Source organism: Anabrus simplex, chromosome 11 (assembly GCF_040414725.1).
Source record: "Anabrus simplex isolate iqAnaSimp1 chromosome 11, ASM4041472v1, whole genome shotgun sequence".
Taxonomy (NCBI): domain Eukaryota; kingdom Metazoa; phylum Arthropoda; class Insecta; order Orthoptera; family Tettigoniidae; genus Anabrus; species Anabrus simplex.
This window is the reverse complement of record NC_090275.1, coordinates 90639495-90662439: the sequence shown is the minus strand read 5'-3', so window position 1 is coordinate 90662439 and position 22945 is coordinate 90639495. Positions and strand designations below refer to the sequence as shown.

At 37.3% G+C, this 22945-nt stretch overlaps 1 protein-coding gene across 1 annotated transcript in view; it reads right to left on the bottom strand.

Annotated features, from left to right (window-relative positions):
* Nucleotides 1-22945, bottom strand: part of LOC136883156 (visual system homeobox 2-like) — a 264833-nt gene that overhangs the window by 168851 nt on the left and 73037 nt on the right. The window lies entirely within an intron of this gene.

The following is a 22945-nucleotide window of genomic DNA, read 5'->3' as shown; positions in this document are numbered from 1 at the left end:
GAGTGAACACACCCCCTCTTAGACACTCACAATTTCTCGTGATTAAAGGATATTATACTACACTTTCTAATGAATTATGAAAGACAGATAAAATAAATGAGGCATTTTTGACCGCGAGTTATTAAAATAACTACATAACATTTCCTTTTTCTTATATACATTCGTAGGGAGGGAGCACAATTGCAGGAACAGCCATCGCTTCGTTGCCTTCCTTCATTTTCCTTCTTCTCCCCTGCTCTGGTACTAGCCTCGTTTAGTCCCTCACTCTGCGAACCGCCAGCAGCTCACTTCTGTAGTGAAGTCGTCTACAGCATTTTTTTTTTGCGTGTGTGTTCTTAGGCTTTAAATCAGTGCGTAATTGTCTTGTGTTCAGTGAGAGTTATGCGATAAGCCTACGTCTGTGATTTATTTCTTTAACATTAATAATAATGTGATCAATTTATTGTAGAGTCGTCAACAGTATTTATTTGTTGAACGTGTTTGCTAGCCTTTATTGCCTGGGTAAATGTATTAAATGCAGTTCAATGTTTGACTCACCCCTCGAGCCCATAAACATTATTTGTCTATTTTCTCTCCACACTTGCCTTAAACTTCAATGCAGAGGTTTTCTATGTGCCGTAGTTTACCTCTGATTCTATACAAACCAAAATATCCCCTGTAAACCCCTATCACCTTTAGTTCATAAAAATAATATATAGCTTAGTTTCTTGCGCTTTTTGTTTTGAACTTAAATACTGAATTTCACAAATTTATGTGGTGCCGTTTTCCCGTGATGGTTTTGAGCAGAGCCGTTGTTATAAGAGCAATGCTGTTTTCTTAACATGGGATAAGCTGATTTCTAATTTGGAAAGAAAAAAAATTGTGTGAAAAAAAGGATGGCGACTGGTAACTGAAGTAGCATCATAGTTCATGATGTTCTGGCTCACTAAAAAGAAATATAAGTGACTGTTTAGCTTATGGCTACCGCGTATTGGCTGTGCATTTGGCAGACGCGTCAGCTTGAACCCCACTCTCGGCTGTTTTCCTTAGTTTTCAATTTTCACTTCCAGGCAAATGCCTGGACAGTTCCTAGACCATACAGCAGATGTTTTTTGCAAGCTGCTTTACGTCGCATCGACACAGATAGGTCTTATGGCGACGATGGGATAGGTCTAGGAGTGGGAAGGAAGCGCCCGTGGCCTTAATTAAGGTACAGCCCCAGCATTTGCCTGGTGTGAAAATGGGAAACCACAGAAAACCATCTTCAGGGCTGCCCACAGTGGGGTTCGAACTCACTATCACTCGAATACTGGATACTGGCCGCACTTAAGCGACTGCAGTTATCGAGCTCTGTTGCAGCAGAGTCCTCCCACCTCCTTGCCCAATTTCATTTACTGATGATGTCCAATAATCTAGAACGAAACATGTATTAATCAAAGAAAATAACTTGAAGAAAATTACACTGTTCTTAATGTTACGTTATTTTAAGAATAACACTTTTCATTTGCGTGTTTTTCTCGTTTTATTGTTACGTAAACGATGTGTTATATGCTTACTGTTTTCATGAAAACTGTTCACGATTCTTTTATTTTTTCCTTACTTGACGCGAGCACTAATAAGATGGCGATGGTAACCTCCAAGTTAGAATAACAACGGCAGCAGCAGGTACAACATAACATAACACAACACAAATTGCATGCACCGCAGTACAGTGCGGTGTGTGTGTGCGTGGTTCATGCCGTTAATTAACGAACGGAACGGAACGGGAACCAAGTTTGGAGATAAAACTAGGAAACATAATACGAGCTTATGATATGAAAGTTGGGTACAGTATTTTTTAATGATCCTAATGATGTAATTGGAGGAAACGTGAACTGGTAGATGGTGGGTGGGGATGGGGGAGGCGATAACGAGGAATGCAAAGGGAGATACGAGTTACTAATTAGTGCGACAGAGATATCAACATACAGATACTTACACATTGCAACAAATATTTTCCTTTCCCTTTTTCCCCCCTTCTTAGCCCAGAAGATATTATTAGCAAAATAAGCCTACACAAGTAAGAGTATCATTGCTTATTTTAAATTGAAAATTTGTGAGCATCTGTCACGGGGGAGAATCTTTGTATAATCTTCCTACCAGCTAGACATGAGTCGTTTGAGTGTATTTGTGTCAAACGGACAAAATACTTGCAAGATTTGACATTTCATAAAGAATTTGCGGCGTTTCCTCGGAAGAGATCACATCACTTTCTACGTAAACATAAAAAGGCTATTTAGTCTGCTGTGAATTTTTATTTATTTATTTATTTATTTATTTATTTTGCTGGCATTTGAATGTCACTTCAACGTAGACGGATCTTCGGCGAAGATGGGATAGAAATGGGAAGGAAGCGATCGTTGCCTTAATTGAGTTACGCCTTCAGTATTTACCTGGTGTGGAAATGAGAAACCACGGAATACAATTTTCAAAGCAACAAACAGTGAGGTTCAATCACATCATTTCCCTAATGCAAGCTAACAGCTACACTGCCAGAAATTATTTTGCCAACGCCTTTATTTTGAAGGCACATCTCTCACCCGGGCTTGCTTCAATTGTAGCCTACATAAAAGGGGAAGATTATTCTAGTCACCACAATTAACTGATATTATCCCCATTCAGAGGAAAAAATTTGTATAAATTGAGAGGCTCAGTGGAAGAAATACCCATCCCAGTTGGAGCACATTTGGAGATAAAATTTTATTAAACTGTGTACAGCATAAAACATCCTAAGTGGTGTATTATTGATATTATTTAGGATTCTAGTACATGCCATAGTCTCCCTTCCTGCAAATCATGAGCCATGTAACTATAATAATAATAATAATAATAATAATAATAATAATAATAATAATAATAATAATAATAATAATAATAATAATAATAATAATAATAATAATGTCTCTATCTTGGAACTTGAAACTAAGACTATATCAGAGAGTTGCACGGCCAGAAATTTTATATACAGGAGAAAATCTTAAACTTACAAGAATTGGGGATCTTAAAAAATTAGAAAAAGTTTAAAGAAGAATTTTGAGAATAATACTGGGACCTATAAGAAACAACAAAGCTGAATTTAGACTAAGATCAAACAGAGAGCTATATTTAAAACTTGAAAACTGACAACTGTAATGAGGAAAAGAAGACTCCAGTTTTTTGGACACTTTTATAGAATGAATAACAATACATTAACTAAACAAACCTTCAACGTATTGAACAATTACAAATCGAAGGCAACGTGGTTCATTGAAATTGAAAAGGATATGAAAAACGTTGGAATTAAAATAGTTACGATAGAAAACAGAATATGTTTCAGAGAAGTAACACGAAAGAAAGGATTTCAGGAGAAATAGACATTAACAACTGGAGGAAAATATACTCAAGAAGAAAAGGAACAGAATTCTAAGAAAATGAAGGAAGTTTGAAAACGATGAAACATAAATGCAAAGAAAAGTAACCAAAGTTGAATGATCGTACCCTCAAAAGGGTTATTCGAAGAATAAGAACAACAGTTGGCTAAAAAGTCCACTGTAAAACAGTGGACAGAAGAATGGAAAAATACCACAGGTTATTCATGAAACGATTTTTGAATAATGAGAAGAATAAGGGGAGTCCGTTAGTCTAAGCTAACAAGTTCTTCTATGTGAGGCTGCGTTTATCTGATCGTCTTAATACATTTCTTCATACACAAACCACAGCACACTTTCAAACGCTACAGAAACAAAAGTAAATACAACCCTCTGCATTAGTGTGACGTCAGGAAGGGCATCTGGTCATTACACTGGACTTTCCTCTGCTGACCCCATGTAATTGGTTAAACACCAATAAAGAAGGAAGCGAATGTGTATAATTCACATGTAGCCATTATACCAGATGACCACCGAGCTCGATAGCTGCAGTCGCTTAAGTGCGGCCAGTATCCAGTATTCGGGAGATAGTAGGTTCGAACCCCACTGTCGGCAGCCCTGAAAATGGTTTTCCGTGGTTTCCCATTTTCACACCAGGCAAATGCTGGGGCTGTACCTTAATTAAGGCCACGGCCGCTTCCTTCCCACTCCTAGCCCTTTCCTGTCCCATCGTCGCCATAAGACCTATCTGTGTCGGTGCGACGTAAAGCAACTAGCAAAAAAAAAAAAAAAATACCAGATGACCCAACACTTACAAGTGTCCCGCATGCACCAGAGATTAATGGCATGCCTAGTAACAGGGGTATTACTGCCTGCAGGTTAGTTACGTCTGAATACGAAGAGAGAACAACCCGACGGCCGCTTTCGGCATGTTCCTCAGTGCTGCCCATCAAATGCGCTCACTTGCGTTTGTAAACCTCATTTTCGAACGCTCAGCAGTAGCCTATTGCCATGCAATTATTTTCCTTAAAAAATGTACCTTGGAAGGCGATTATTTTTTACATTGTAAGTTATGGATGCTAAAGTGGTTACAAAACCATATTGCATCAAACTGACAACATTTTGGATTGCAGTTTAACTTCCTACAATTAATTGAAGTCTTTTAAGGTATGGTACACCTGAAACATCCATCCACGTGGAGAGCAACTTTGCATTTGTTGCACTCAAAGCATGATATCTTTCAGATTCCACACTCAAAAGAGAATTTATTTATCCTTAATGGGGCTGATTTACTTGCCGTAACAAAAATCTTCTCTGGAATATGACCCCAGTTCCTTCCTTGTAGTCTCACTGGTGTTCTATCTGAGATTAACATCCTCTAGTGGCATAATCGGGAACGGTTACCATCTTCCAGAATTTGCTCTGCAGTGTTGCCTCGAAATGATGAGAAGCTCATTCTCTTTTTCCTCGCACTCAGCATGCCATGTATGTAGCTAGAAATGTACAGTGCCACATCCGGCAAGTAGAAGTACAATTTTTTTTGTACAATTTTACATACCTGCATTGCCTTTCGAGACATTACTGGCCAAATTCGAGTTCCAGTTGTTCGATTTGGTGAGGTTATGTACGGAGTTATCCACATCCTCACTATCGTTTTCACGATCGGAGTCGCAATTCTCAGACGCACTATCACTGCTAAAACTACTATCAGATAATTCTGAGATATCTTCGTCACCACTATCAAGAAGAAATTGCAGGATTATTTCCTGTTCCTCCTCACGATGTTTACACATCTTCCTCAGTAGCATTCATTTCGTGAACAAGATGACCAACTTTAGAAGAAAAACGTACATTGACAAAATGGCCTTCGGATAATAACATTGGCATGTAAACATTCCAGCATTATATACGAACGTAATTCTAATGTACAACAGCGCAATCGAAAGAAATCGGTGCTCAGACGGACGTCCCAACATTTTTTATATTTTCTATGGTCATAATATGAAGCAACGTACTGACGCAAGTAAACACTATTTCACCATCATAACCCATCTGTGACGGGTAAAACAGCCAGTTCTTATTAACATATCCGATGTGTTCAATTGATTCCTCAAGTAGGTTAACTCCAGTGATGTGTCTTGAATGGTTCAGCCTTTGCTGTGTGTTTATAGGCTCAATATCCAGCAGAAGATACCATCAGCGATAGGCGTGTCCGTAATGACAGCTCTCTTCCTTAGCTACTTGCCACTTATTGATGGGCCCCACGATAAGACCTGCCTTTTGTGCTGCCGATCAGCTTCTTGAACTTTGAATACGGCCTCTTCTAATAATAAGCCACTCTTGTCTGATATGTGGTGTAAGGGAGAATATTCTTATCAACTTTGAAGTTTCAATACAACGCAACAGGCTGTTCTGTAGTACAATTCATGGATGGCAGCTAATTGTACGCTGATGTTTCCGAACCACATTGACATGTATTGTGTGTAATCTTGTTTCATTTTTAGGTTACTGACGTTAATTACATCGTTACCCGGAGGCTTATTTCGAATAGAAAAGGCTCAGACTCACCGAATTAGTTGGAAAGTTATACATCATATTATATGTAACTGGCTCTCTGTCTGCAGCTTTTGGAAAACACGAATGCCCGGTTGCATCATTCTTGATAAATATGACGCGTTACGAAACCGTGCTAAAACACTTGCCGTGGTATTGTCGCTAACCTGTTGCACCATTGCTAATCCTTGGCTTCGAAACCGCGGTTTCTTGACGCTCGTTTTTCTCGCTTTTATTCCCCTGGGAAGTATCTAAAGCAGTATCCAGAAGGCAGTGGTAGCCTCGACAGTCATGTGTCTCTAAATTTGGCGTTCTCGTTCGCAGTTCCTTTTCGATATCAGCTGATATTGATTACCTGAAAATGAATGAAAAATGGATTCATCTTAGTAATAATGGTCTGTATTAGCAGATATGATGAAAAGGACTACAATGATGATAATGAGAAAAATGATTATAATTTTTTATTATAAGTGTAAAATAATTGATATAATACTAGCAAATGTACCCGTGCTTCGCTACGGGATTCTACTTTGTATAGGGATTTTTCCGCAAATTACTGTAAAGGCAGTGAGTAAGATTTTCTTAAATTGCAAGCCTCTGAGCGCTATCCTAGAAATGAAACAAAACAGGTGTGACGCCGTACGTTGTTTTCGATGGAATGTAGGGCTTGTGGATGTTTTTGAGGGCAATTACAGGCCACATTTCCTACTGCCAATCACAATAAAGATGGACAGATTTCTTTATAAAGACAGACCCTTTTTCCTAATGCAAGTCACAATCGATTTCGAAAGATTTTATTATAATCGAGAGATGCAGCACTATCTAACGTATCAACAATCGAGACACGCAGTAAGTCATAGGACCAAAGACGTTGATCTCGCCAAATAGAACAGCGATTGTGTTATCTGTTTTGTAATACGACTTACCGTTTAGCCACCAATTATCCCGAAATGAAGGTCTGCACTCTTATTAAAACTGCATCCATGTTTTTATGTTTTCCGGAACCAAAAGCTATACATAAACGCTATACATTTGTATAGCTTGGAATTTTTCCTCAAAGACAATTGTGTTCAGGTTTCGGGATTAGCACTCGCATACATACTGAGTAACTAAAGAAGAAAGTAATACAGTTTTAAAAGTTGAAATTAATAGAAAATAGGGTTATAACTGAGGACAGTCGGATAGGAAAAATATGTAAATACCAAGTGGATGTATTGGGAAATCAAATGTACCTCAATAAATTGTGATGGTATTAGTTACGGATATAAGAAAGCGGCGACAGAGGAGAAATTTAGGCGCAGGGATTCTTAGGTAAACAGATAAGAAGGCGACTTATGGTGTCATTTCTTCAGCTATTCGAGTATGGTTATAACCTCCAACTATATTCCTCCAATATCCCACAGAATGGCCGATTGACGTCTATCTTGCTTTCTACCCAAGGAACAGCCACGAATTTACAGGAATGATGACGAAGATGGCAATACGGTACTTCCCTGCTGGCAAGCATTCAGAGACGTAGGTATGGTAACCTGTAGGTTCGTTGTCGGTCTGTCGGTAACTCAATGCAGAGCATGATATCCGCAGAAAATAGTAATTTTCTCTGTAATTTGAAGTTTGAACATAACAAAAGTTGTTTATCATGAAGAGATGTTTCACGTACAGCCCACGGATTTTACAGAAAATCAATAATATAAGAGAAAATGCAGGAAAACTATTCTGGTTTTCCTATAAACCTCCCGTCTGTTCAAATACGAGTATTATAAAATCATATGCGTATCCAAACCTCCTCTGGGGTGAGTATACTCTAAACATGACGTTTGATCGAGATCTATCCAGCCATTTCACCGAGATTATGGAACAAATAGACAGACGCGAAAAATAACCACCACCAATACGGTTTGAGTTGACCTAAAACGGATACATATCTAAATATTTGCAAAACAAACGAAATTAAAGACAGCGGACCTCCTAAAACTTTATTTATATGGATTCGTCCTAGAAATTAAAAGACAGCTGACGATTCTAGACAAAACGCAAACAACTGGGAACTGCTTAGCGCATTAGAAACTAAAATGTTCACTGACTTACATTACTTCTTGGCGAAACAGAATTATTCTATGAGTTGGGACCTCGAGTTGGTCACCTATTAAATGTAACAAGGACGCCACAGTCTCTTTCTCCGTTCATCATCCTCAAAATATTGTAGAAACCTATACGATATGTGGTGTCAAATCCATTTTAACGATAATATCACGACACTTTTGATGCACGTAATATACAACTTACTCGTGAGGTTATGTAGCGTACGCAGGCTTTAAAACCTCGGTTAGCTGCTTAAACGCTCGCTCACGTTCGGTTAAATTTTCACCACGGCAAAACGTTGCTAATTTCAAGACCGGGTTTTTTCCAAAATTCTATTTACCGGTGATATGCTATCCTTTTTACCACGGTTAACTCGTATCCGAGGTTGACGCACCCGGGCATTAGTCTTAGGAATGACCGAGCTCGATAGCTCCAGTCGCTTATGTGCGTCCAGTATCCATATTCGGGAGATAGTGGGTTCGAACCTCACTGTCGGCAGTCCTGAAGATGGTTTTCCGTGGTTTCCCATTTTCACACCAGGCAAATGCTGGGTGTGTACCTTAAGGCCATGGCCGCCTACTTCCCAATCCTAGTCCTTTCCTGTCCCATTATCGCTATATGACTAACTTTATCTGTTTGATGTAAAGGAACTTGTAAAAAAATCTTAGAAATGCTTTTCCTGAATTTTATTAACATCTTGAGCGTCACATGGGTTACCGGTGACTATATTTGGATTTCCTGGTCGGCCACTGCTGCCCCGGATGCCCACAGAGAAAAATTTCAAAACAAAGTTTGGCGCCCAACGTGTGAAGTAACCTAAATCGGGAGCCATGATTTTGGTCGTGCCATCCCGCATGTGGAGATGTATTTCTCGCCTATTACGTCGGAGATGCATTGTGCTTATCACATGATACCTTGCAGTGGTGTCGCCACCACCTTGTTAACGGGCCAGTTTGTTGAGAAAGTGCGGTATCCAATTGATGGGCCCGTGCCGCACTGGGGAAAAACACTGGTAGTCTTAAGATTTAGTTTCCTGAATTTTGTTAAGTGTACTGCACACTGCATAAAAGTTCTGCTCTGAGATTTGCATGATCATTAGAGGTTTGGTCGATCAGAACCCCTAGAAGTTATGTTACTGTTGCTACATTATGGAAGTTCGGGCAAGACGACATCTCCTACCAACCAAATTACTTTGCATTCTATCTTATTACTGCCTAAAAGCACTTGCTGTAATATGGAAGAAGTGGAGTGTTATATCTTACAGTTCTCTCTTTCACTCCCTATCGAATGCCTAACACCAGACTACCACACAGAATCTTGATATTCTCATTACTTATGAGCATTTGCAGTGAGGGAGGATCTAACCGGACCTTCTGAGACTGTGGTTCAAGAAGGAAGTAAGTTAGGACCTGGGTATACAGGATAAAATATCTTCAAGAGTAAGAAGAAGAATTGCTACAAGGTGGTCTGAAGAGCGAAAAACTGCATTCCCTACCAAAGCGAAGTAATATTGTGAATTCAAAGGAGCTAACAAGTGTTCACCTTGGTTTCGAGTGGCCGGTACTCTAATTTTAATTATAATGTTTAATTTATTACGTACTACAGGATATCTAACACAATTACAAAAGCATTCCTCCTGATTCATTATAAAATTATAAATAAGTATAAATTAATAGTACCTACGTTATGTAATTCAATCTAAAGTAATTTGATCTAATCAAAAATGTTACGGCGGGTTTGGGATTACAATGAGTTCTTTATGAAATAATAAACAAATAACTGTTACCTGTTACAAGTTTTATTAAATGATTCATTCCACTACATGTTCTAGAGACTTTGCTCCATCAGTCAGGTGACGAAAATTGTTTCTCTAAATACATAATAAATTTCAAATAATATTATATTGTTAAATTTAAGAGTAGGGACTGTGTGCATCATGATATTATTACTTCTATGGTGGGTTAACTATAGGTGCATGTCATCTCAGAAATGTATACTTGCTGCTAAAGCTTAATGTTGTTTTAAAATAGTCATTGCCAATTTTATAATTTAGCTTATGTTGATGATCTATTAATTGATAACAATAAAACTCAAGAGTTTCAAAAATGTTCTATTTTATCCTTTTCGGATGTGCATTTGAAATGATGAGGGAATTGTGCATACTTGATAAATCATGTCCTGTGTCATGTAGATGTGCAGCAATTGCTGATTTTTCATACTTCTGTAATTCTTTTGAAAATATTCTCAAGTTTGATCTAAAATCAAGAACCCTATTTTTCCGACATTCACTGTTGCAGATACTGCGTCCTTTGTACAGAAAAGACGTTTCAGGGGTGGATGTCCTTATTTTAACATTTTAAATTAGATTTTCGACCCGGATTATTAATCTGTGATTTTATTATGTTTTAAATGAATTTAACCGCATCCTTCTGTCTTCGGTATTCTAAACTGTCCATTTCTAAACTTTGAAGAAGCTCATTGTGCAAAATCGTATGTGGACAGTGAGACACCACGGTGGCATGTTCTAGCTTCGGCCTAACCAGGGCGTTGTTTCTAAATGGCTTTACATTTCTGATAAAAAAATTCAGAATTGTACAAGTTCCAGAGGCCAGTTTCTGTACATGTGTGAAGGTGAGCTCTCTGTCAGAGGTTTTTAGTTTCACCAGGAACCCCTGATCATCGCATCCTAAGTTGCAAGTGAAGATGGAAGGTATCTTTCTTCGAGTGAACGAGTGTTAAGTTGTAATTTATTTTCTAGTATCCAGTCCAACAAAGGTATAAACTACGCAGTTCAGGTCTAACTGAAGTTGCTCAGTCATCAATGATTAAAATGATTTTGAATTCTTTGAAGTCGTGTACATTTGTAGATATATAATCTTTGCTTAATTCTCCCCTACTATTTCTATCTGACATCTTCCATTTTGCAATTATATGTCTTGTTCGAAGAACATATCCAAAACTTTGTAGTAAATTACGGGCAACGCACAATCATTTTAACGTAGAGTTACGTTCCTCGACAAGGAGTAAATGGAAAGAAGAATTTTAAGATGCTTTTAGTGTTTGGGTAGGACGCGTATATCTCCGAGAATATTTAACGATTATGTTTAGTGTCTCAGTTGACAGAAGAAATAAAGGCTACCTGTTGCAAAAACAGTCTGAAACTTAGCTTTCATTAAATAGCACTCCAAAGCAAGGCGAAATTGTGCTTAATACGTGACGTTACACAAGCCTCTGTGGCTTCTCACCGCTAGATACCGCAGTTCAAATCTCGGTCACTCTATGTGAGATTTTTGCTAGACAAAGCGGAGGCGGAACAGGTTTTTCTGCGGGTAGTCCGGTTTTCCCTGTCATCTTTCATTCCAGCGACACTCTCCATTAACATTTCATTTCATCTATCAGTCATTACTCATTGCCCCAGAGGAGTTGCGACAGGCTTCAGCAGATGGGGGCTTCATTCATTCCATTGCTGACCCGGTCGAATGACTAGAAACAGGCTGTGGATTGTCATGCAACGATACACTCATACGCATAAGCTACTCTGTTGTAAGATTGCGCTGTGTTGACTCGCGCCCTCAGTTGGAGGTTGGCTGTCCTTGTGAATACATCGTGGTCATTTAATAATGGAAAAGGAAAATTGATGTCTTAAATTTTGTCTCGTATTTCTCATATCACAGAACCATACTACACTGAGTTATTAGCCACATTCCAGATGTACCACGTTCTACTGAATAACATTTATTATTCACACAATATTTGACTTTTATTTCTGGGGCTGATAGTGTCGTTGAATTGTTTTTCGGAAGAACAATCATCACCACCAAATCCTTTATACCGTTTTTCACGAGAGTTTAATCCTCCTTTGCACGTGAATATACACGTAGTTCATTGGAGAAGCAACCGTCGCACTCACTCGACTGTATGCGATCTCGAAGAATAGTAGTACGTCGTATTAATTTTATTTCATTTTAGTTTATTACATTGAGAGAGTTTGGAAGAGTATGTAATCAAATTAAAATATGGTTGTCATATATACCGGTATATCTATGAGCTCTTTTGTAAAAATAAAATAGTGATTAAATAACAAGAAATAAAGGCACAAGGCGTGGTGTAATACAGGAAGTCTTCTCGTAGTGAGGGAAAGTTCCAAGCTGTACAGCGTGGAGATAAGGTGTTGGCATCTTGCAGCAGCAGCAGCAGCAGTCAGTGTCAGTATTCATAGTGAGAGAAATGGAGCAAGAGGTAGGACCATCGCGTGTAGTGAAGCACAGAACAGGAAAACCGCTCAGAAGTGACCATAGACAGTGCATTGTGAATGTGTTCAATAAACTAAGTGAACAGAATCCAGGTTTAGTCGTTGATTCAGAAGTTCAGATCTTCGCACTGTTGTCGTATGCGATGCGCAGCCCTGTACGTCCGAACACGAGACGATGACGGGGTGGAGGTCGGTACTACACGCTCATCGAATCACATCTCTTTCTTCGGCAGAGGCGTGGACATACTATGTTTACATCAGGATTAAACTCTCGTGAAAATACATATAGATATGCTTTACATCGGCAGTCGTGATAGAAGCGTGGATCGAATCAAGTCACCTTTCTGATTGCCTTCCGTAATTTCTATAATTTTCTCACTAAGTTTTATGCAATTACAAATATATATGCCATCCGGAACGATGTTATGTTGTAACCGTTACGAAGAACGTTTCAGCAATTTATGCAAAAATATTCTCAGATGCAACTGTCGCAAGACTGATTATTTTATTTCAAACTGTTGACCATAAAGTATATTATTTGTGAAATTATTACCAGGAAATGGCAAAATATCTTAAATGTGATGGGTCTTCTGTTTTCATGCTCAATTATGCCATAACTAAAGAAAAAATGAGCTGAAATTTTGTATATCAGACTTTCAGTTCAAACTTAATTCTGCATTGTTTTTTGGTGATGCGTGTTTTATCCACTAAAAACATTGAAAAATGGATTCTCCTAATGAATCTTCAACATGTCACCGCTTATATCTTACAGGTAGTGTTATAGCTAACAATATTGCTTCACAGGTACGGTTTACCATGGCAGGAGCTCCTCAGGGATCTGTCCTCGACCCTACCTAATTGCCCTCTATTCATTATATAACCTTTATGCCGATGACCTCCAAATTACTATCGCGTTAATATAAAACATATACCGAACGCAATAAGTGATATTAACACAGACTCAAGGTGTTCGCTAGTGGAAACTCGCTCCACCTCAACCCTTGCTTTAGTTATTCATTATGACTTTTCTCTTTTATTTACTCTTATGCTCCAGATGTATTCTGTTTTTGAACTCTGTTTTCTTTCTTCATTGTATGCTCTCTAATTCTCTTATTTAGCTTAATTATCTTTAATTTTATAATAGATTTCTGTACTATATGTATCATTCTGCAATTGGTTAAGTGAAAAAGAGGGCCGCGACCGCTAACTTCGCCACAGATAAAGTCGAAAGTAGATAAACAAATATTTAAATAAATAAAGCCCAGAATTAATTAAAATTCAGTTTTGAAAAAACATACGTTGTTTCATTGCAGACCCTAACATGAAATTATGTTTTAATGTTGATTAATGTCTGCAGTGATAAGAATGGGGGCTTTCAATAAGCAGCAGCAATCAAGAAGGGAGTGAGGCAAGGTTCCAGTTTGTTCTCTCTCCTTTTCAGTGTTTATATAGAAGAGGCAGTAAAGGAAATCAAAGAGAATTTGGAGAGGGAATCACAATGCGAGGAGAGAAAATCAAAACCCTGAGATTTGGTAATGATTTTGTTATTTTATTTGTAACTGCAGAAGATCTGGATAAATTGCTGTATGGTATGTAAAGAATCTTGGTTAAAGAGTACAAGATGAATATAACGGAAAGCAGTCGTACGAAGTCGGGTGATGCGGGATATATTAGATTAGGAAATGAAGTCTTAAAGGAAGTAGATGAATATTGTTACTTGTGTAGTCAAATAACTAACAATAGCAGAAATAAGGAGGATATAAAATGTAGATTAGCACAAGACCTTTCTTAAGAAAAGAAATTTGCTCAGTTCGAACAATGATATATGAATTAAAAAAGATGTTTTTGAAGACTTTTGTCTGGAGCGTGGCAATGTATGAAAGTGAATCGTGTACGATAATTAGCTCAGAAAGAAAGAGAATAGAAGCTTTTGAAATGTAGTATTACAGAAGAATGGTAAAGATGAGGTATATAGATCGATTCACGAATGAAGGGATACTGAATCGAATTGGTGAGAGGAGACTGATTTGGCTAAAATTGGCCAGAATAAGAGAGAGAATGATAAGACACATCTTAAGAACGGGAGGGGTAGACCAAGGTATAAATATGACAAACAGATTAGAGCAGATGTAGGATGCAGCAGTTACGTAGAAATAAAAAGGTTAGCACAGGATGGGGCGGCATGGATGCTGCATCAACCCAGTCTATGGACTGATGACTCAAACTACCACAACAACAACAACGAAAACAACAATAATAATTAATTTTCACTGCCGCACTGTAGTCGAAATAATCCTTCATCATATTAGGTCGTGTGTAATATATAGCCTACCGGGTGTGTTGGCCGTGCGGTTAGGGGCGCGCAGTTGTGAGCTTGGATCCGGGAGATAGTGGGTTCCAAACCCACTATTGGCACCCCCAAAGATGGTTTTCGGTGGTTTCCCATTTTCACACCAGGAAAATGCTGGGGCTGTACCTTAATTTTTAAGGCCACGGCCGCTTCCTTCTCATTCCTAGGCCTTTTCTACCCCATCGTTGTCATAAGACCTGTCTGTGTCGGTGCAACGTAAATCAAATAGAAAAGAAAAGGATATGCACATATAAATTAAAATCCTTGAAATGGCCGCAAAACGAACCCAGGGCCCTGAATTGAGAGAGAGAGAGAGAGAGAGAGAGAGAGAGAGAGCGAGAGAGGAATGCTACGTCTACACCACAGGGCTAGCTAATAATAATAATAATAATAATAATAATAATAATAATAATAATAATAATAATAAATATAAATATCAAAATTGATCATTGCAACAGTGTCGCCAAGTCGGTATCCCTCTGTGCGTCAGAATGCCCTATCCTCTCTCAGAAAGGTGCGCTCGCTAAGTTAGAGCAAAAAGAGGGAAGGATTGTCCACAATATACTTGGCTGAACGTCCGGATCCGTGGCTAAATGGTTAGCGTGCTGGCCTTTGGCCACTGGGGTCCCGGGTTCAATTCCCGGGCAGTGTCGGGAATTTTAACCATAATTTGTTAATTTCGCTGGCACTGGGTCTGGGTGTATGTGTCGTCTTCATCATCATTTCATCCTCATCATGACTCGCAGGTCGCCTACAGGTGTCAATTCAAAAGCCGAACTTGTCTTCGGACACTCCCAGCACTAAAAGCCATACGCCATTTCGTTTTATTTTGGCTTAAATGACAAAAAGGGATCTAGGCTCTCATAAGAGAATACAGACAAAAAAATTACTCTAAGATATAGACAATCACGGCCGCAATGCGCAAACCCAGGGCTCGCTTCTACAGTCATTACGACGGCTGGACAACACGCATTTGTAATAATTTCAACTCAAAACTAAAAACAACAATCTCTTGGTACATTAAGGTCAAAAAAATCCTCGAAGAAAACCAGATGACGCGCACAAACGACCCTTTTCAGAACAAGCATCATGATTTGTCGGACGTTTCTGAATGAGAAATGCACGAATGGTGCGAAGTGGTCGGATCAACGCCGTGCACGGTGCAGCGAGCTAATGAAGACATACTGGATCAATCGGGAGTTGAATAAACGTCAGAATATATAGTGAAACTTATCGTGGTCCTTAGGCGGCGGATTAACGAATAAATAAATAAATAAATAAATAAATAAATAAATAAATAAATAAATAAATAAATAATAGTAGTATAATATTTACGAATTGTAGAATGGATTTAATTTTCTCTATATTCAAGAGCCTAGCCATTGTTTCGATTTATCGGAACACTTTATGCCCCCTGTGGGTTGAGCAAAGGATGCAAGATTTGTACACCCCTGCATGTCGTAAGAGGCTACTAAGAGGGGAACAACTAAAGTCTGTATCTCTCTCTCTCTCTCTCTCTCTCGTCTTTTAAGCCCAAAACACATTCTTTATCCTATGTTTTCCGTAATATTCATTTCTAAATATGCTTCTAAATATATTTGAGTGACATTTGATTGTACCTGATGATGTTCTTTGAAGAACGAAATGTCATTCTATTTTTAAAAAAGTATTTTCCTTTTCAGTAGAATTCATTTATCATATTTTATTTTTCAGATAGTTTATAAATGTATTTAAAATTAGTTTTGGCTCACTGAAGAACCTAATTGTTATAAATTGAGTTAAAACTGAAAATAGAAGGCTTCAGATATTACAAAAACAATTTTGTTGTTGTAAATACGCTCTGTCTATACTGCCGACGCTCTTCTTCGTCAGACAGCTTCTTTTGTACAATTCCCACAGTACTTCTAATTCGTCAAGACAGGACACAGGAGCTGGTATAAAACATTTTTCACTGGCACAAATATACTGCGGTAATGATTAAGGCTTCAATTGCTTCATTAATTAATTCATTCACTTTACTTAAACGATTTTAAAATTCTATTACATTTTAAAAATGTGTTATTAATTTCCAATTAATTATCTTATTTATCAAAGAGAACTGATAACATTTATAATAAATTATTCCGCTACGCACAAACGTAATTATTGACAAGCGAATATTTACGCGGCAATCCATTGTCCAGAATATTATGCACTTTTTTTTTGGCCTTCCCTATATATACGTACTATTCTAAAATACGGTATGGGAGTAAAACAAACAGTACTGGAATTATAAATATGCTATGAACATGAACCAATACTGAATGTCGCCAGTACCCTGCCACTGTACGCGGTAAGATAAAGCTACAGACCCGAGGGTGTCACTTGCCATCTTGCAACAACGCTTCGGACATCGCTTAATTTTCCTCACCATTCCGATTCCCTGAATTTAAAGCTTCTATACCGGGAATGCCGAAAGAATCAATTTTTCAGTCAGATGACCCACCTACGAGTGCTCCCAAATTACGAGAAGAGAAGAACATTCATTTTTGAGTCCTTGATTCAAAGAACGTATCATGTACGACTGGAAAATAATCGCAGATCTACGACGAAAAAGCGTTTTGAATGAATTTACCATATTACTATAGTTTTTAGTGTTTTGAATCCGAATATGACAATAAGAAACCCGTATCACCCAACAATCTTTTACAATTTAAAACTAAATATTTAAGGAAATTAAATTTGTAGCAAATACGAAGATATTTCCGCAAACTGCAAGAGTTACAGCCTGCACATGCCGGGTTTTGTCGTGATGTAATTGTGGTCAAACTGTAAAAAAAAACTGGGAGTATGCACATTTAGCATTGCAGATCCTGATAGTATGATGAAAAATTGTATTAATGTTATTATTATCATTATTAACATCACAGCGTTATGCCTATCTGTGGAGTGCGATAGAATTTATTTAGCTCATGTTGATATTTTTTTCTCCCGAAATATCTTCATCCGGACACTGAAAATTTTCCTCCGTTCTTCAGTCCAGAACTTATTAGTCCAGGTATTTTATCAGCAAAATGATACTGTAGTTTCTGACTTCTTTTTTTGAATTGGAGTCGATCTTGAATAATTTTGTATGGGATATCAATTTCCTGAAAGTCTTTTTCTATCTCACTAAGCCAGCTGCTCTTGACTTTCATTGAGAGAGCAAGGTTGAGAATACTTTTAGTGAGCCTGTCATTGTTCATTATGGGAATGAGGCCGTAGAACTTTAATCGCCTTTTCCTGATGGTAACGGTGGACTTTTCAGAATGATGTTAAAGCTCCCGGGACTTCCCTTTCATGCCGATTACCTTTTGGGTAGAACAGAACAAACATTGTCTTCAATATTTTCCTGTCATGTTTCTCTATGTCTTTAATAAGTGATCTGCCTCCAATGATCAACGTTTCCCATTTGTATAGTGCTTCAGGTTTCATGAAATGAGTTGTAATGTCTTAATTTAGCGCTTATGTATTATTATTACAACTTATTTACATGGCGTGACTCAGGTTATGAAGCCTAATATTCTTCCGAACCCTGCCTTATAATGTACATACAGTTTAACAATATATTACACAAACACACAAACACAATAATACAAAACTGTGCACATAGATATAAAAACAGTAAAGGAAAGAAAAAAAACGTATATATAATAATCCATAATAAACAAAATTGTCCTAGTGCATCAATAAAAACAAATTTAGCAAAACTTGATCACACATTGAATGAAATAACAAACCAGGAAAACAGAATTCATACTGTATTTACACTGAACTTGATCGATCCAAGTACCACTGCCAACATTTCCTTTTAAATACTGGTTCAGATAGAATGTCCCTTAGGTCACTGGGCAACGAATTCCATGTTCGAATTGTACTGAAAACAAAACAAAATTACTGCAGAGGGTGGATCTGTGATTTAATATTATGAGGGTTTAGTTTAGCTGCAGTTCTGTTCGGGATGTTATGAACGGTTAGGAGCAACTGGAAAGATTTTGTTAGATAAGAGGGTGTCTGCTTGTATATTATTTCGTGGAGTAGAAGCAACGAATCATAGCTACGACGCTGGTTTAATTTAAGCCAATTTATCTCATGGAGAGCAGGAGTTATATGTTAACATTTTGGAATGTTCATTATTAAGCAGACTCAAGCATTCTGAGCTCTCTGAAGTCTATTAGAGAGGGTGCCACTTAGTCTGCCTTCACGACGTCATAGTAATCAAACTGAGGCATTATTATCTGTTGAACCAACAACTTTGACCGTGAAGGTAATCTCAATTTCAATTGCTCCATAAGAATGTTTGATTTGTAGTCAATTATCCTAATATTCCAATCCGAACTGATTCGACACATACGCACAGTTGCTATAAACAAAACTGGCTCAGAAATGTTTCGTGCATTCTATTACAGCCCCCTTGTCCTATATTAAAGCAAAAACACATTGCGAATCAACTCTGATGGAACCGGAAGGTGATAAAAGTAATATTTATGGTTAGAATTGACATGTAAAATTGTTTTGTATTTAATAATAAATACATTAATGCTCTCTTCAGTTAATGCACTATATTTAAATACACTGGTATTGAGAAATATTCTGAAAATATCCGGTACTAACTAAGTTATTTGAGTGGAAATTTGAAAACACATGCCTGTAATAATTGTATTTTTGTACGCCTATCAGTGTTATGGTGAATGTAGTAAAATGATTGCTTATCATTCTTCATTTCATATTCACAATCATTATTTAGGATTTTTCTCTACTAGATAAGTACGATTTTGACTTAATTGGGATTGGAATCCAGCTCTTGAATTTGGCTATTTCAGTGTTGTCGGTAAATTCTTCAACATGCGCCTTCGTCTTCAAACGAGCCCAGTTCACCGCAAACGAAATTTTAGCTATGCTGAAGAGTTTGCCGAGAGGTAGGAATAGGAAATTAATGATACTTTGTATATGTTAACTTTCAAAATACGGCAATTACTCCAAACTGCCTGGGAATATGTGTCTTACATTTTGTAAATCAGGACGTGATTGTATGATAATATGTAATAATTTTATTTGTTCCCATGAGAATGTTTGTTCAAAAACAGTACTTTCCCGTATTGTGAACGCATATCCACAAGGAGAAATTTTTATTTTATTTTACTTTAGATCGTATATTTTAAAACCAATGTTTCCATAACGTCAACTTGATTCATAAATCCAAATCCGCCTCTGGAATGAAATCAGATTCAATCTAAGATGTTATTAAAATATAGAATTCGTTTATCTAATATATTGAACAAAATCCATTGGAGATCTAAATATCAAAGACAATCCTATATTTTACAAAAATGAATAAAATAATTACTTTCTATTTAAAGTGGAATAACAAACGTTTTCAGCAACGAAGTTGAAAGTAGAGAAGTGTGTGGCCGTGATCTGTACAGAGATGTCTTAATAATGGTCATATTTTAAGTGATAGTTTTCACACTGACGTCTTAAAATATCTTTCCTTGGAACACGTAGACATATATTTTTTCATGGAACGTACGTACGGAACTTCGCGATCTTTCTTTTGAAGACACGGAATTTTCTTTTCTTGTTGTTTTTTAGTTTACAAAGCAACCATATTACATCAAAGTCCCTGTCGAAAGGCTTCGGAACACGATGACTATTCGTAACTAATTGTAAACATTGCATTCAAATATTTAAAAATATGTAGGCCTAATCCATGCAGTAATACCTTCGTCATATAAGCATAATTGAACTGATGAAGGCAATTATGACTGCCTTTTCACTGTTTCATAAAATTCTAAGCTTCTGTTCACTCATGTGACAGTTTTAAATAAACATTTTATATTCCTTTGTATTAAAGTGAAAGCCATTTTATTTTCATGTTCGACTTTAATTTTCCAGAATGTCAAATTCAACGTGAGATTAACAAATATTTGGAAATATTTTAAGGTATATTTTGTTAATAATTAAACAAACAGGTCTGGAATGAAATATTATCTTTAGAATGAGATTAAAATCAGTCTAATAATATCACCCTGTACCCATTCCTAGACCGTGGAATTTTAGGCAGTAATAAGTTAAGAATGCAAACTAATTTGGTTATTAGGAAGTGCAGCCTACTCTGCTCCTCCGTAATGTAGTGAGAGTAACATAAATTCTGGCGATTCTGCTGGACCTAAGCCCTAATGTTTATGCAAACCTCATAGCATAATCGTTGCGCAGGCTAGAGTATACTTGTTACAGTTTGTATACAGTTCGCATTCTAACATGTTATTGTCTAAACGTGCGGGCTATACTTGTTTTTATCTTTGATGTTTAATTAATGACGTAATATCTGAAAATGTTTTTTTTTTTTTTCTAATATTTATTAATCTTGCTTTACATTTGACTGACTGGGCTACGTAAAGATTATATCGCGGGTTATGAAACAATATCACGTAGGCCTATCTGATAATGCTCTTCCTATTCATGTTCTATTTTATATTTCCGATGTGTATGTGTAAAGGAAAATGAACCTTACTGTACCGAACTGTATAAATGTATGTTTTAATTACGTATTTCCTCTATTAAGGTTATTTTATACGTTAATATAGGAAAATGAACACAACGAAAATTGTTATGATGGCCAGCAGATGTGGCTGGGAGGCGTGACCAGTCTTAAGGAAAGTAATGGATAGGAAGAGCATTGTCAGGTGTGTGGTATTGTTTCCTAACCCGCGATATATATATTTATATGGGACTGAAGATGCTTATGTTCTTATGTGTACAAAGCACGTTTTGACAATGATATTAGTACCCGTAATATTTACGGCAGAGAAGCACTGAAAAGGTCATAAAATGATGACTCGTGACATCAGTTGAATCACTCGTCCCTCATCTGTTAAGAAAATTGCGATAAAGATACGAGGTTTTTTTTATTAGTTGTGCAGTATTTATCACGATCCCTCTACGATGCCCCAATGTCTTAATATGCCTAATTTTTGCATCTGCATTTCTCATCCTAGAAACTGACAGTCTACATCTGCCGAGTGAGTTGGCCATGCAGTTAGGATCGCGTAGCTATGAGCTTGCATTCGGGAGAGATGGAGGGTTTGAATCCCACTGTCGGCAGCCCTGAAGATGGTTTTCCGTAGTTTTCCATTTTCGCGTCAGAAAAATGCTAAATGCTATACATTAATTAATGCCACGGCCGCTTCCTTTCCAATCTTAGCCCTTTCCCATTTTGCGTCGCTGAAATCCTTCAATATACGTATCAATTTATCGTTAAACCACTGCAAAAAATAAAACAAAAATGTGTATTTCATTGTAGCTGTTCCTCGCCAGCCCAAGAACTAGTAGATGTTTCAGAAACTCTTGATGGAGAATAATAATAATAATAATAATAATAATAATAATAATAATAATAATAATACAGAAGTAGTAGTAGTAACTAATAATTGTTCAATCTTGTGCTAGAGAAAGTAGTTTAAATCTGGGAAAATTAAACAAAGGGACTAATATCAGGGAGCTAGTTTAAGTTATATTACATGTCAAGTGTTTGGCAAGAATCATTTTAGTCACTAAACGGTACTCCGAATCTCATATGAGAAAATCCGACATATGGAAAGATCTTCTAGATACTTACACAGACAGCCTCTGCTAACACAGTTTGACAAAATCCTTTTTTTTTTTTTTTTACGTCACACCGACACAGATATGTCTCATGGTGACGATGGGATAGGAAAGGCCTAGGAATTGGAAGGAAGCGTCCGTGGCCTTAATTAAGCTACGGCCCCGGCATTTGCCTGGTGTGAAAATGGGAAACCATGGAAAACCATCTTCAGGGCTGCCGACAGTGGGGCTCGAACCCACTATCTCCCGATTACCGGATACTGGCCGCACTTAAGCGACTGCAGCTATGGAGCTCGGTGACAAAATCCTTGGAGTAAATAATCTCGAATAATTAGGGGAAATCATCCAACCACCGGGATTAAATCGTGAAGCAAAAATAGAGAGTATTTCTAAATACAGTGGAACCTCAATATCTCGAACTTCCATTACTCGAATTTTAAGTATATCGAAGTAAATTAAATTTCCCGGCCGTTTGTCCTATTATTCAAGTGTATCTATCTCTCTGATAATTGAAATTCGGTTACACGAATTTCTCAAATTTCCGAAGCAAATATTTCCTCCCTTGAAGCCAAAAAATACTTTCTAACTCGAAATTTCTGAAAAATGAACTGTGCAATACGGCATTTGTGGTTTTTGAGGAACATTTAACAAGTAAAGAAAGGTTTACAGTGATGCTGGGAGTAAATATGATGGGAACCGAAAAACTAAAACTTCACCAAT